Below are 15,308 nucleotides of genomic sequence, written 5' to 3' on the forward strand. Positions count from 1 at the left end.
AAGTTATCTGAAGAAGCAAATTATTTTAAATAATTTTGCTAAAACTTATTATCGTGTCAGCCATTTTTAATTTATGCTAGCCACTGCTAGCCACTGCTAAAATCAATCACACCTTAGTGGTTTTTCTGCATATTTATAATTATCTGTTTTCCATACAATCACCTATTTGTTTTTAGGGTAGATTTTTAAATTAATGTAAAAAAATCCATCCTACATTAATTAACCAATAGTTAACATATCATCTAAAATACTGTCATTTCAATATGTAACTGTCATAAAAATTACTGAAATAATTTGTATTCTTTTTTTCATCCTCAGTCTTAGAAATTCGCTGTGTATTTTGTATTCATAGCATATCTGACATATTTCAGGCGTCAAATGGCCCTAAGTGACTGCCACGTTAGACAGTGCAGATCTATAGGCAGAGTAGTTGGAGGTAGAATAAGTGCAGTTTTGTCTCTTTATTTCATTACTCTTTGTGAATATCAACATATTAAAGTTATATGGTTAGTTATGTCAGATATGCTATGAATATAAAATACACAACAAATTTCTAAGACTGAGGATGAAAAAAGGATATAAATCATCTCAATAATTTTTGTAACAATTACATATTGAAATGACAATATTTTAGATGATATGTTAAGTAAAAACACATTATTTAAATTAATTTCACTTGTTTCTTTTTACTTGCTTAAGGCAGTTACCAGAAAAATTTTTAATTTAAAATTATATATAAAACTTGCATTATATTTCCATTAGACAGCACTGATATAGCTGATCTTAAAAAACAGGCCTCATGAAAATTAAAATCAGGACAAGATATATGATCTAAATTATAGCAGAAACTAAATGCAAAACTTAAGTGATTTTCAGAGTTTATATATAATTAACTTCAAACTCTTCCTCAACCAAAGAAACAAAAAAATTATCTTTGATAAGTACCTCTTCAATTCCAGAGCCATCTGAGAAGTTTTTATCAGTATGTGGTGCCTTGGGATTTAAATAAGACCCAAAAATCGGTCCATTCATGCAAATGAAATGTGCCTAGAGTCTCTTCAGCTATCTAATTACTAAACAAATACCTAGAAGCCAGTAGCCTTTATGCAGAGATCAATAAAAATGCAAAGGTTGGAAGGCAAAAGATACTGAAATGCAGTATGTTCTGAGAGTCAAAAAGTTCCTGCTAGAGAGGATTCAATACTGAAATAAGAGAAAGTAGGAAGACAACAGAAGCAAAACCTAAGGGGAAAAAAAATAAGCTCAGAAGTAGTATCTCTGAACTCTCATTCATTGCTGGTGGGAATGCAAAATGGTACAGCCACTTGGGAGGACAATTTGGCATTTTCTTACAAAACTAAACATACTCTTAACATAAGAACGAGCAATCATGCTCCTTGGTATTTACCCAAAGGAATTATATCCACACAAAAGCCTACATACAAATGTTTTCATCTGCTTTATTCATAATTGCCAAAACTTGCAAGTAAACAAGACATCCTTCGGTAGGTGAACAGATAAATTATGGTATATCTAGACAGTGGGATATTATTCAGCACTAAAAAGAAGTAAGTTATCAAGCCATGAAAAAACATGGAGGAAGCTTAAGTCATATTACTAAGTGAAAAGGCTACACACTTCATGATTCTAATTGTATGACATTCTGGAAAATGCAAAACTATAGAGACGATAAAAAGATCAGTTGCCAGGAGCTGTAACAGTGGGGAAGGATGAATAGGCAGGGTACAGAGGGCTTTTTAGGGCAGTGAAAATATTCTGTCTATTATGATAATGAAGGATACATATTATTATACATTTGTCCCAACCCACAGAATGCAGAAAACCAAGAGTGAACACCTACTGTAAGTATGGACTTTGGGTGATTATCATGTGTCAGTGTGGGTTCATCAATTAAAACAAATGTCCCCCTCAATGGGCAATGTTGATAATAGGGGGTGCTATGAATGGCAGGGGCAGGGGATAAGTGGGAAATCTCTGTACCTTCTTCTCAATTATGCTGTGAACTTAAAATTGCTCTTAAAACATAAAGTCTTTAAAAATATAAAAAGTCATCAGCTACTGAAGAAAGTGTGAATTGAGTGTATGTACCTCAGGCCCATGTAGAACTAAGGACTTAGAGTGTGCAAAGAAGCCAGGGAGAGTTTCAGATAAAGATGTGACATGATCTGGCTTATGTTTTAAGAGGACATGTTGCTACTCATGCTCTCATGAGACTAAACTTAGTGAGGAAGGGCAGAAATAAGGATACCAATTAGGAGGCTATTGTGCTAACCTAAGTACAGAACTAAGGACTACATTAGGCCAAATAAGATGAACAGAAACTATCCGTATCAAGACATCATTTATTTAAGGGCTCAGAAAAGAAAATTTGATGTTTGATGGATATGACAAGAAAGAACTTTTTATGTTGAAAATACAAACTGCATTAACAAGAATTAGTGTTTACAATAGTAAACTAAATGATTTTAGCTGTTTCAAACAAAACCAACATTCTTCTGGATGAGAATTATGCTACTACATGAAAGCTCATTCCTTTTTTTTCCTCTTTCCTATACCAGCAAACATACTGCTATTTTCCCCATTTTAAAACCTCTCTTGACCTCACTTTTCCATTCAGCTGTATTTCTCACCTTCCCTTTGCAGCAAAAATCCTTAAGATATTTGTCCACATTTTATGTTTCCATTTCTCTATTCCTGGTCTCTCTTGAATCCTCACCAATTTTTGGTCCCTATGACTCCAGTAAAATTGCTATTGTCAAACTCACCAGTGACATCCCCATTGCTAACTTCCTCAGTCAATTCTGGACCCTCATCTTGGAAGTATCTGATTCGCTGCCCTTCACACAGGTTCTTCACTTGGCTCATGAGACACCACACTCTCCTCATTAGCTGCTTTTTCTCATTCTCCTTTACTGGTTCCATCTCATCTCACAACCTCAGTGTAGCCCAGGGTCCTGAACCTCATTCCTTCTCTAGCTACACTCACTTGTGGATTTCATCCAGTCTCTATACTCTGACAACTCCCAAGTGTCTACCTCCAGTCCAGAACCTCTGCCCTGAAACCCTGAGTAGTATATCCAACTGCCAGCTGGGCTCTCCAAAACTGCACTCCTGATCTTTCCCCCCAAATGAGTGTTTCCCTATACTTAATACAACTCTAGCCTTCAAGCTGCACAAGTCAATAAATAACCCTGCAATTCACCACTGCCTTCTCTCACTCACATCTCACATTCTGTCACTCAAGACATCTTTTCCACTCCACCTTCAAAACATAACCACTCTAGTTACCATCCTTCATCTAGGTTATCACAATAGCCTCCTAATTGGTATCCTTATTTCTGCCCTTCCTCACTAAGTTTAGTCTCATGAGAGCATGAGTAGCAACATGTCCTCTTAAAACATAAGCCAGATCATGTCACATCCTTATCTGAAACTCTTCCTGGCTTCTTTGCACACTCTAAGTACAAGACCAAGCCCTTGCAATAGCCTACAAGACCAGAGGCCTCACAGGAACTAGTGTCTGTTCTCCTCCTTGCTCACTCTACTCTAGTCACATTGGTCTGATAGTTCCTGGATGGCGGGAAACATGCCTCAGCCTCAGGACTTAGCATTTCCTGTCCACTCTTTCTGAAGTACTCTTTCCCCAAGACTCTTTTACCTTCCTCACGCCCTTTATAACAAGTCACCTGCGTGAGGCCATCCTTGATGACTCTATTTATAGTTGCAACTCCCCCTCATTCCTCTTCTCCTTCCTCTGTTTTAGTTTTCCTCATAGTAATTCACACACATGCACACAGTCTGTCACACCCTGCAGAAGTAAGAATTTTGGGGGTGACTGGGTGGTTCAGTCAGTTAAGCATCTAACTCTTGATTTCAGCTCAGGTATTGACCTCAGGCTTGGGTTCCTGTACTGGGTCAGGCTCTGCACTGGGCGTGAAGCCTGCTTAAGATTCTCTCTTTCCCTCTCACTCTGCCCTTCCCCAATTTACGCACATGCACACACACTCTGCTCTCTAAACATAAAATAAAAAATTAAAATTTTAAAAATTAAAAAAGAAATGCAAAAAAAGTAAGAATTTTTTATGTATTCTGTTGATCATTGTATCCCCAGTATCTAAAATAATGCCTTGGGGCGCCTGGGTGGCGCAGTCGGTTAAGCGTCCGACTTCAGCCAGGTCACGATCTCGCGGTCCGTGAGTTCGAGCCCCGCGTCGGGCTCTGGGCCGATGGCTCAGAACCTGGAGCCTGTTTCCGATTCTGTGTCTCCCTCTCTCTCTGCCCCTCCCCCGTTCATGCTCTGTCTCTCTCTGTCCCAAAAATAAATAAACGTTGAAAAAAAATTTAAAAAAAATAAAAAATAAAAAAATAAATAAAATAAAATAAAATAATGCCTGGTGCATAGGAAGCACTCAATAAATATTTGTTTAATAAATATATGAGTGAATGAAAGATGACACTGATACAGACCTGTATACAATCTATGATAGCATACTTTACAACCTTTGCAAAGGGTTAGATTTTAATACAGCACCATTATGTATATACACATTCAGATGTTGTGGAAAAACAAAGCTGCTCCAATTTGATAATTAAGTTAACCTTATAAAAAACTTGAGTAATTGGTTTTTATTTTAAGGTTTGTTTTTGTTTGTTTTTTGTTTTTTTGTTGAGAAAGAGAAAATACATGAGAAGAAAAGAGGCAGAGAAAGAGGGAGAGAGAGAATCCCACGCAGGCTCCGCACTATCAACACAGAGCCTGATGCAAGGCTCAATCTCACAAACCGTGAGATCAGGACCTGAGGCAAAACCAAGAATTGGACACTTAATTGACTGAGTCACCCAGACGCCCCAAAAAACTGACTAATTGTAAAAATAATAGTTCTCTAAACTGAGAGATACTCTAAAACACTCCAAAGGTGCTAGGATTTCTCAAGATCCTAGATCATGCTTCACCAGAGCACAATGAAAAGATAGTCTCAATAAGTGCACCTTCCCTGAAGCAGGTGAAGTCGCCAGGCCAGTATAATGGGCTGTGACTTCTAAAAAAGATAGAGAAATTATGACACAAAGTACAAAGCACTTAATGTTTTAATAATATATAAAATCTGGGTACAACCTGTTTCCAGTAACCCTCTGAACTTAAATATAAGACAAAGAATTTAGGATTTTTTTTTATACTTTAGTAATGTATTCACTCAATAGATAGACATGGGTAGGTCATCTTTTCACAAACCACATTTTAAAAGAAATTATCTTCCAAGTTAAAAGGAAAGCAAAATAATTTCAAAAAACATTTAGATGCACAAATAAATTAAGCAGGAATGAAGTGACTTCATACAGAAGGCAAATAAAACCCAAATTGACTTTTAAAAAATTAGTGTCTTAATTTCTCTACCTTATAATATTTATTCTTATATATGTTTGCTTGTTTCTGAAGTTATGTCTAGGAAGTCATGTACACAGCAGAAGCTCTTAACCAATCTGCAATTAGCCAACTCCAGGATGAACTTCACCCTATAAAACATCCTAGCTGATGCCCATTATTACTTGGTGCTCACAGCTAGTAATCACAGATTGTGGCAAGCTCATCAAATTCTCCTCCTACCTTTGAGAAGATGGTTACGAAGAATCAACTGTGTCTGCTCCCAAACAGACTTATGCTGGTTACACTTGCTACTGAAATTGTGTAATTCAATTAAATATTATGTAAAACAATTACATAAGGGTATATAAGAAAGAATTATTTCCATGAAAGCTAAATGGAATGTTTTAGAAAAAATACATTAAATGACCATAAGAGAATCCTACCAACAGTGGTTTATTTTTAAATTGTTTTTACTATATAGAAACAAAATAAAATTTTTAAAATATTTGTCATATATTCAGATTCATGATACAAATATGCCAAGAAATTACCATTATCCTTTAACTCCCCTGTGAACCTTCTTGATAGATAATATTATAAATTAAAACATGTTTTTCACTGACTACATAATCACAGATATATTTATTTCAATAGTGCTTCTAAAATTTTGGCTTTTAAAAGTAATATTGAAGAAGAAAACCAAAGCAGGAGGCATCACAACCCCAGACTTTAGCCTCTACTACAAAGCTGTAATCATCAAGACGGCATGGTATTGGCACAAAAACAGACACATAGACCAATGGAATATAATAGAGACTCCAGAATTGGACCCACAAATGTATGGCCAACTAATCTTTGACAAAGCAGGAAAGAGTATCCAATGGAAAAAAGACAGTCTCTTTAACAAATGGTGCTGGGAGAATTGGACAGCAACATGCAGAAGAATGAAACTAGACCACTTTCTTATACCATTCACAAAAATAAACTCAAAATGGATAAAGGACCTGAATGTGAGACAGGAAACCATCCAAACCCTAGAGGAGAAAGCAGGAAAAAACCTCTCTGACCTCAGCCACAGCAATTTCTTACTTGACACGTCTCCAAAGGCCAGGGAAGTAAAAGCAAAAATGAACTATTGGGACCTCGTCACGATAAAAACCTTCTGCACTGCAAAGGAAACAATCAACAAAACTAAAAGGCAACCAACGGAAGGGTAAAAGATATTTGCAAATGACATATCAGACAAAGGGATAGTATCCAAAATATATAAAGACATCACCAAACTCCACACCCGAAAAACAAATAATCCAGTGAAGAAATGGGCAGAAGACATGAATGGACAGTTTTCTAAAGAACACATCCAGATGGCCAACTGGCACATGAAAAGATGCTCAACATCATTCCTCATCAGGGAAATACAAATCAAAACCACACTCAGATACCACCTCACACCGGTCAGAGTGGCTAAAATGAACAAATCAGGAGACTATAGATGCTGGCGAGGATGTGGAGAAACAGGAACCCTCTTGCACTGTCGGTGGGAATGCAAACTGGTGCAGCCACTCTGGAAAACAGTGTGGAGGTTCCTCAAAAAAATTAAAAATAAATCTACCCTATGACCCAGCAATAGCACTGCTAGGAATTTACCCAAGGGATACAGAGTGCTGACGCAGAGGGGCATTTGTACCCCAATGTTTATAGCAGCACTTTCAACAATAGCCATATTATGGAAAGAGCCTAAATGTCCATCAACTGACAAATGGATAAAGAAGATGTGGTTTATATACACAATGGATTACTACTTGGCAATGAAAAAGAATGAAATCTGGCCATTTGTAGCAACATGGATGGAACTGGAGGGTGTTATGCTAAATGAAATAAGTCAGACAGAGAAAGACAGATACCATATGTTTTCACTCATATGTGGATTCTGAGAAACTCAACAGAAGACCGGGGGGAGGTAAGGGGGGGGAAAGAGACAGAGAGGGAAGGAGGCAAACCATAAGAGACTCTTAAATACTGAGAACAAACTTGAGTATTGATGGGAGATGGGGGAGAGGGGGAAGTGGGTGATGGGCACTGAGGAGGGCACCTGTTGGGATGAGCACTGGGTGTTGTATTGAAACAAATTTGACAATAAATTTCATAAAAAAATAAAAAATAATAAATAAATTAAATTTTGTCTTTGCTCTAAGCCTATCAAGTTCTTTGAAATAGACAAATACTGTTCTATATAAATAAAATTAAATTGAAATATGTAAATATCTTAACATAAATATATCTTTACCTAAGCTTATTTTAGATTATGCTGTATTTAATAGTTTTTTTCCCCCAAACAGAACCAATCAACATAATAGACAATCAACTGACATACAAACCACACAAAGGTAGGAAGAAGGGAATCAAGAATGAAAAATGATACAATTAAAAGAATAAATGAAACAGGTCTCTGAAACCGTTACATCACACCAAACAAACACAGCTCCTATCTTTATCTACTTCTATCAGATGCTTCTGCCATAAGGGAAAGACCTGTGTGAGGAAATTCAGTGACACATTACTCTTATCTTTTGTGGTCTAGGTTGTCATTTGCAAGAAAGCTATAATGAAAGTCACATACCTGGAGCTATAAAAGCAAACCATGAACACTGTCTACAAAGTAGGGGGAAATTCCACTTCCCTAAAACAGGAGATAAAACAAAACCCCACAATGAAGCCAACAGCAAAAAACGTTAAGCTCAGAAATCTGCTGACTCTGGAAATTCTGTTCCAACACAAGGCTACAGGTCAGAGCACTTACTGTGTCCATACATTTTTGGAAGGGTTCCTAAACTTAGCTATTAAATAGACTGTAGTCTTTACCTCACCCATTGAACAAACATTTATTTACTGAGTGACTACTCTGCACTACACATAGTAGGAGAATTTTCCTTTCAGCATCCACAGTGCCCATGCACTACAGGCACTAACAATATAGGGTACAAAAAAGATGTTTTACTACTCAATAGCTGTGTGACTTTTAGAATGAGAATAATTCCACCCCCCGACCTGGAAAGTATAACCTACCATCCAGTTACATGGGAACCTGTGTGGTTATGAAAGGCCTCCAAGGGACTCAACAATGGTAAGAAAATTATGAACACATCTTAAAGAGTAGGAAAAGGAGAGAGTAACACTCTCAAGAGGATGACCTGAAAATGTTTGTGAATCTGGTTTAAATTTTTATAGTGGAACCATCTCTACTATACGAGGGAAGGGGAAGAGAATTTTGAGGTTGGATGTGTTGTGTTGTGGGTTGTGTTGGATCAAGATCAGTAGCTTCCCTAAGCAAAGTAGCCAGACTGGCTGGATCTGCTGTTTGTAATCACCCTCAGTGAGGGATGTTTGTCACCTCGTGTCCACACCCACTAAAGAGGTCTAATTAAGTTCTAGCAACCACTAAAAGGTCATTATTATCACCTGTTTAGATCAGTTTCTGAAGCATTCCTGATTCTAATCATGTGAGGTGTTGATGAAAAGTGCCACTTCAGAACTACTGAACCAGAACCTTTAATCAGCCCTAGAAATCTAAAACCAGGTAATTCCTGCAACAGACAAATATAGGAAACACTATTTAGATCATAAAATTACAGGACCTCAAAAGAGGGCTCTTTTAGGTAAAGTCTCTTTTTCCTTTTAAGCAGTTCTCTAATCCAGGAGGAAAGCACTATTTTCAGTACAGCAAAGTCTACTTCCAAATTTTGCTTTCAGTACACATGAAAGCTTTGCAATCCTGAGTAGTTTAAGCAAAGGGTAAATCCACCTTGTTCTCCAACCAGAAACAAACAAAAAGAATGACATTCATTACACAAGCCATTTTACAAGTCATTTTGTTGACCAACCTTGGTAAGTATGTTAAGTGTGCTAAGCCCTCCCACACTTTGCTTAAGATAAAGAACCTCACAGGCTTCAAAGGATAAGACAAGAAAGTGAAAAGACCACCCACAGAATGGAAAAAGATATTTGCAAAGCATATATCTGACAAGAAACTTGCATCCATAATATACAAAAAATATATAATTTAATAATAAAAAAACAAATACATAATTTTAAAAGACAACCCAATTTTACAAAGAGCAAAGGCTCTAAACAGACATCTCTCCAACAATTTACAAATGACCAACAAGCACATGAAAAGATGCTCAACTACATTAGGGAAAACCACAATGAAATAACACTGCATACCCACTAAGATAGTTAAAATCAAAAACACAGAAAATAACAAGTGTCGATAAGGATATAGAGAAATGGGAACTCTCACACATTGCTGATGGAAATGTAAAATACTGCAGACCCTGTGAAAAACAGTTTGGCAATTCCTCCATGTTAAACATAGAGTTATAATATGACACAGCAATTGCATTCCTATGTATATACCCAAGAGAAATGAAAACACTGTGTCTCCACAAAAACTTGTATGTGCATGTTCAAAGCAGTATTATTCCCAATAGTTAAAAAATGGAAACAACCCATTATCTGATGAATGAACAAATGAAATGTACCCTGTATATTCAACTGAATATTATCCAGCATAAAAAGGAATGAAATACTGATACATGCTACAACGTGGATGAGCACTAAAAACATTGTGCTAAAAAGGAGACTGTCACAAAAGGCCATATATTGTGCAGAATGGGCAAATCCATAGAGACAGAAAGTAGACTGTCTACTTGGATGAGTTGTGTGGTATGTAAATTGTATGTCAATCAATTTGTTTTCAAAAAGAATCCCATTTAAAACTTTGGTATGTAAATTTTATTGCAATCAATTTGTTTATAAAAAAGAATCCCATTTAAACCTTCATAAGCTTCAATTTCATCCTCTAAAAATGGGCATACCACCTATCTTACAGTATTATAAAGAAAATATAAGAATATATAAATTCACACACACACACACACACACACACACACACATCCTTCATATAGAATCTGGCATGTAACATATATAGAATACATGTTATTCCTTCTCCATTTCCTATCCCCACATTTTGCACAGTAGGTGGTGACAATCACTGTATTTTCACACAAGCTACAAAACTCAAAAACTAGAATGTATTCCAGCAGAGACCTAACCATGAGAATTCTCTCATGATTTCACACAAATTCCACTCAAGCCTGCAAACAAGTCCACCTCCCAGACTTGTCACTACAAGGTATTTGGGGAAAAAGAGTAAGATTTTTTTTCACCATTCCACAGTCTTAGTGTTTTCTCTATCTCTAACCATGGTGCAGAAGCACCTCTACTAATGTGTAGTTTTAAAACCAAGCCCATTCCTTGGGGCACCTGGGTGGCTCAGTCAGTTGAGCATGAAACTCTTGACTTTCGCTCAGGTCAGGGTCCCAGGGTGGTGGGATTGAGCCCTGCATTGGGCTCTGCCCTGAGCGTGGAGCCTGCTTGAGATTCTCTCTCTCTCCCTCTCCACCCCTCTCCCCTATATGACATGCTCTCTCTCTTTCTAAAACTAAAAAAATTTTTAAATAAATAAACAAATAAAACCAGGCACATTCCTTGTCAATATTTATACTATTCAGACATCTTAGTTTCATCTGCACTGAAAATCTATTGGCTCTCCAACACAGCTTTGCAGAGGGCCCAGGAAAGACCTTAGCCACTTGGATATCAACCACTACCCACCTGGATACTCTCTGTGATGAAAAGCAGATCAAAGGGGATTGGAAACTATGGAACTACCCACAGCTTGCAACAGAAAAGGTCAACTGTAGCATTCTCACCATCTCTGTAAGTTCTCAAACAACTCATTACTATCATAGTGGACTCTCAGCCAGACACTCAAGTTTTTCCATTTTATCAAAGGTTTTCCTCCACCTTGCTGAGTATTGTCAACTGCATGCTACCTATTACACAATTTATTTTTTTTCCAGAATAGTTCCTATTGTCAAATATATTTTTTTCCTTCCTTCTCAGCACATTTAATGATTTTACCTTCACTTTCATTTCCATTAAAATCCCATGCTTCCATACACGCTCACTGCTTTTGTACTTATCTGACATGATGGAGTAACCATGTGCAAAACTAAAAACTTAGCAAGGCCTAATCAGTAAACACATCATAAGCAACCAGATGGTCAAGTGAGAAATGACTGCATAGGACAGCCAATGCCATCTATTAATGCATTTTTGCTCTAGAGCTATGTTACCCAATATATTAGCCACTTGCCACATGAGGCTATTTAAATTTATCTAAATAAATAAAATTTAAAATCCAGTTTCTAAATCTCATTAGCCACATTCCAACTGCTCTCAGTAGCTACATGCAGTTACTGACTCCCATACTGGACAGCATGGATACAGAATATTTCCATCATAGCAGAAAGTACTGTTTAACAATACTGCAAGACAGAAACTTCACTGATTCTATGAAAGTTTTTAAGTTCAGAGTTCTTAGGCACAGTACCAGTACTCACAGATTGTGAGGTTTGACTCTCAGAAGTACCCAAATGCTTCTGAATGTTCCTGGCAGGTTTTCTTAGTGGTCAGTGCACGAGGGTTTTTGAAGCCTAACAGAGAGCTTAGCACATGATAAGTACTTAACATTTGCTGAATGAATGAACAGCATATTAATGTCTGTACTTCAGTTTCTGCCTTAATTTATTACTTACAGATATTAGTTCATGGAAAGCAATGAGATTTTTTTCCTACACAGGAGGTTTTTATACGGAGACATAAGCATCAGCAGACAGCTCATGGACCCTTTGGAGCCACCAGAAATGAAGCTGATAAATGTAAACATCTGCCCAAAGCAAACTGATATTCCAATGAATAGTTTCAGACCCAAGGAAAGACCCAAGTGCTTCTTCGAACACTTGCAGGTTGACTGCAGCATTTAGAGAGATGAAGGAAAGATCAGAGGAGATGCTATGAAAGATCACATGACCTGCTGCCGTTTCTCAGTGTTTTCCCAATATAATTTTGTTAGAAAATATTATTAACCACAAAGGCAGCAATCATTAAACTGCACTGTCTGTGCCACTCACTTTACACCTAGATTTCCCCTTCCCTCAATGTCCTATGAGTCCATCTATACTGTGCCTATCAAATAACTTCTTGGAAAGGATTGCTGAAAATCAAAATTCAGAAAAGGGTATAAGTGTTCATATACAGAGAAAAGCAACTCCACGGGCCCTTAACCAATAATCTTCTGAAGCCCAAACAAAACAAGCTATAACTTCTTCTATTCACATTTTTCTACTTGCCTTGTCCACAGACCAAATAGCCATAGAAAGAACCAAGCTGCTCCATTTCTATAATTCACTTTTTCTTAGCAAAAGTCTGGGAACAGAAGGCAAAAGAAAGGGGAGCAGCTGCCGCCTGATCTTTTTATTAACGCCCTCAGCTCATTCCCCATTCTCCTCTTCATTGTTTCAGGTCCTTTTCTCAGCAACCTAAGTCCCAGCTCACAAGAAGAAAAAATTAGCCTTCTGTGTGTCAATACCCACAGTTATTTAAAAAAAAAAAAAAAGCCTAGATCACTTCTATGAGGTGACATAATTATAAGTTAAAATAGGTGAAAGTTCAATTTTAAATTGTTGGTCTGCTTTGTTTTGAATTTCAATAAATTGCTTATAACTATATGAACTCCTTACATGATCCATTTAGTGAACCCTTTAGACACTACAGGTGTTTTTGAAAGAAAATTACACAATTTCCATCTCTTGAGCCAAACAACAATCCTGGTCCTACTATTTAAGGCAACACATATATAAAATAATGGTTGTTTATTAGTCATCCAATTTCAGATTCTAAGACCCACAGAATCCAAATATGACAACCAAAAAGTTCAGTTTCTACAACACACAATGCTAACTTTGAGGACATAAAAGCAGAATAGTAGTTAAGAAAATTGGGCTGCCAAATTTAAATCTCATTCTGCCACTTACTAGCTGTGTTACTTAACCTCTCCAAACTTCAGAATGGAGATAATGATAGTACTGACCTCATGGGGTTGTCATGGGGACTAGAGGAGGTAATCTGTGAAAGTACACAGTAAGATCTCAATCAGTATTAGCTATGATGGTAACAATGCATCTCCTGAAAACTTAAGTGAGGTTTCTAAAATGCTTAAAATAAGGGGCGCCTGGGTGTCTCAGTCCATTAAGAGGCTGACTTCGGCTCAGGTCGTGATCTCATATAGTCCATGAGTTCCAGCCTGGTGTTGGCTCTGTGCTGACAGCTCAGAGCCTGGAGGCTACTTCAGGTTCTGTGTTTCCCTCTCTCTTTGCCCCTCCCCCACCTGCTTGAATGCTTGCTTGCGTGCCCCCTCGCTCTCTCTCAAAAATAAACATCAGGGGCGCCTGGGTGGCGCAGTCAGTTAAGCGTCCGACTTCAGCCAGGTCACGATCTCGCGGTCCGTGAGTTCGAGCCCCGCGTCAGGCTCTGGGCTGATGGCTCAGAGCCTGGAGCCTGTTTCCGATTCTGTGTTTCCCTCTCTCTCTGCCCCTCCCCCGTTCATGCTCTGTCTCTCTCTGTCCCAAAAATAAATAAACGTTGAAAAAAAAAAATTTTTTTTAAAAATAAATAAATAAACATCAAAAAAAATTTTTTTAATGCTTAAAATAAGCATTTTTCCAGAAGTTAGGACTTAAGGTGAAACTTCAAAGAAAATGCTGCTGCTTGGACAACCCACAGGAAAATACTCTGTAAGAAAAGAGCCCCAGGCTCGGATCAAAATGCTCACTTTTCCACTTACCCTAAATCCCTAACTCCAAGAATAAACTTGAAAATATCCATCAACATGAACAATTATTCTGACTCATATCAATGGTTTGTGGCCAAAGAAAAGGGAGCTTCATACTAGATGGCTGTTTGAAGTCAAGCAAGCCCCAAGAAATGAGTGGCGGGCCCTGGCCTAGGCCACGCACTCACATGGAAGAAGGGGAGAGGAGCTAGTGACTCCCTCACACCAGAAGTGTCCCCAAGAGAAAAGCTTCACCATGTCTGTGCCCTGGATTGTCAACAAAGTCCCTGCCTACTAGGGCCCCAGTTTGTTGACCTTCTGGGAACAGTGAAAAACAAGGTCTGCAGGGACATGTGCTATTTTTATATAAAAAAGATAGCATAAGCAAAGATTCATTATTGTTATGAGTTACACCTTATTTTCAAATGAGGCACAGAAATCTGGTGATCTGGATGTAAGAATAACTTGTTAACTATATGCTGCAAATTATCCATTTTCTCCACTGTAAACTGCAACAGTGATTGACATCGCCACTGTAGCCACTGCACTAAAACTAATTTGCAGCATGTGAAAAATGTCTTTGTAACTCCGAAACACAGGAAAAGTACAAAGGGACACTCTCAAAAATGCCACCACTAAATTCTTTCCAGCAAACCTCTGAATCTGCATACAATATCACAAACTGCACAAACGGTCCAGACAGGAACACTCTGAACAAATGCTCTGGAGAAATTCACCTGGATCCTGTACTCTTCTAAAGTAAGGTTAAGCTGGTTTAACTGTGAAAGAACTCAGAAAGAACTAAAAGGCAGTATTCAAGATAAATCATCTCCACTCTTAACAAAGGCAAGTAGGGACTTCCGTGTTTAACCCAGACTACAGAGGAAGAATCCCTAAATGTTGATTTGAAACTAAACTAGATCCCCAGCCTTCTGTGAGCCTGACTCATGTCCTGAGGTAAGTGAACTTTGGTCACCTACTGATCGCCAGATTATTTTTCACAGACAGCCTAAACGTCAACCATATCTGAATTCATTTCTAAAAACTGGGAAAGATCACCATCCATTACTCACCTCCTAACCCAAGCCCAAAGAACTGTTCTTTTCATAATTGCCATATGACAACATACCTCAGATAAACCTGAAACAAACCAACCTGGAGCACATACACAGTTTAATGTTCACA

The 15,308-nt window shown here is 37.7% G+C and overlaps 1 protein-coding gene and 1 long non-coding RNA gene across 5 annotated transcripts in view; one reads left to right on the forward strand and one right to left on the reverse strand.

The window, feature by feature from the left end:
- LOC125163511 (uncharacterized) overlaps positions 1-12,178 on the forward strand; it is a 28,926-nt gene extending 16,748 nt beyond the window's left edge. Inside the window, exons 2-3 of the long non-coding RNA XR_007151483.1 lie at positions 11,008-11,167; positions 12,093-12,178. This is a non-coding gene — a long non-coding RNA (uncharacterized LOC125163511). The remainder of the gene's footprint in view (positions 1-11,007; positions 11,168-12,092) is intronic.
- Positions 1-15,308, reverse strand: part of PSD3 (pleckstrin and Sec7 domain containing 3) — a 789,820-nt gene that overhangs the window by 573,390 nt on the left and 201,122 nt on the right. The gene's annotated exons all lie outside the window — the stretch shown is intronic.

The sequence above is a fragment of the Prionailurus viverrinus genome, chromosome B1, assembly GCF_022837055.1.
Source record: "Prionailurus viverrinus isolate Anna chromosome B1, UM_Priviv_1.0, whole genome shotgun sequence".
Lineage (NCBI taxonomy): Eukaryota > Metazoa > Chordata > Mammalia > Carnivora > Felidae > Prionailurus > Prionailurus viverrinus.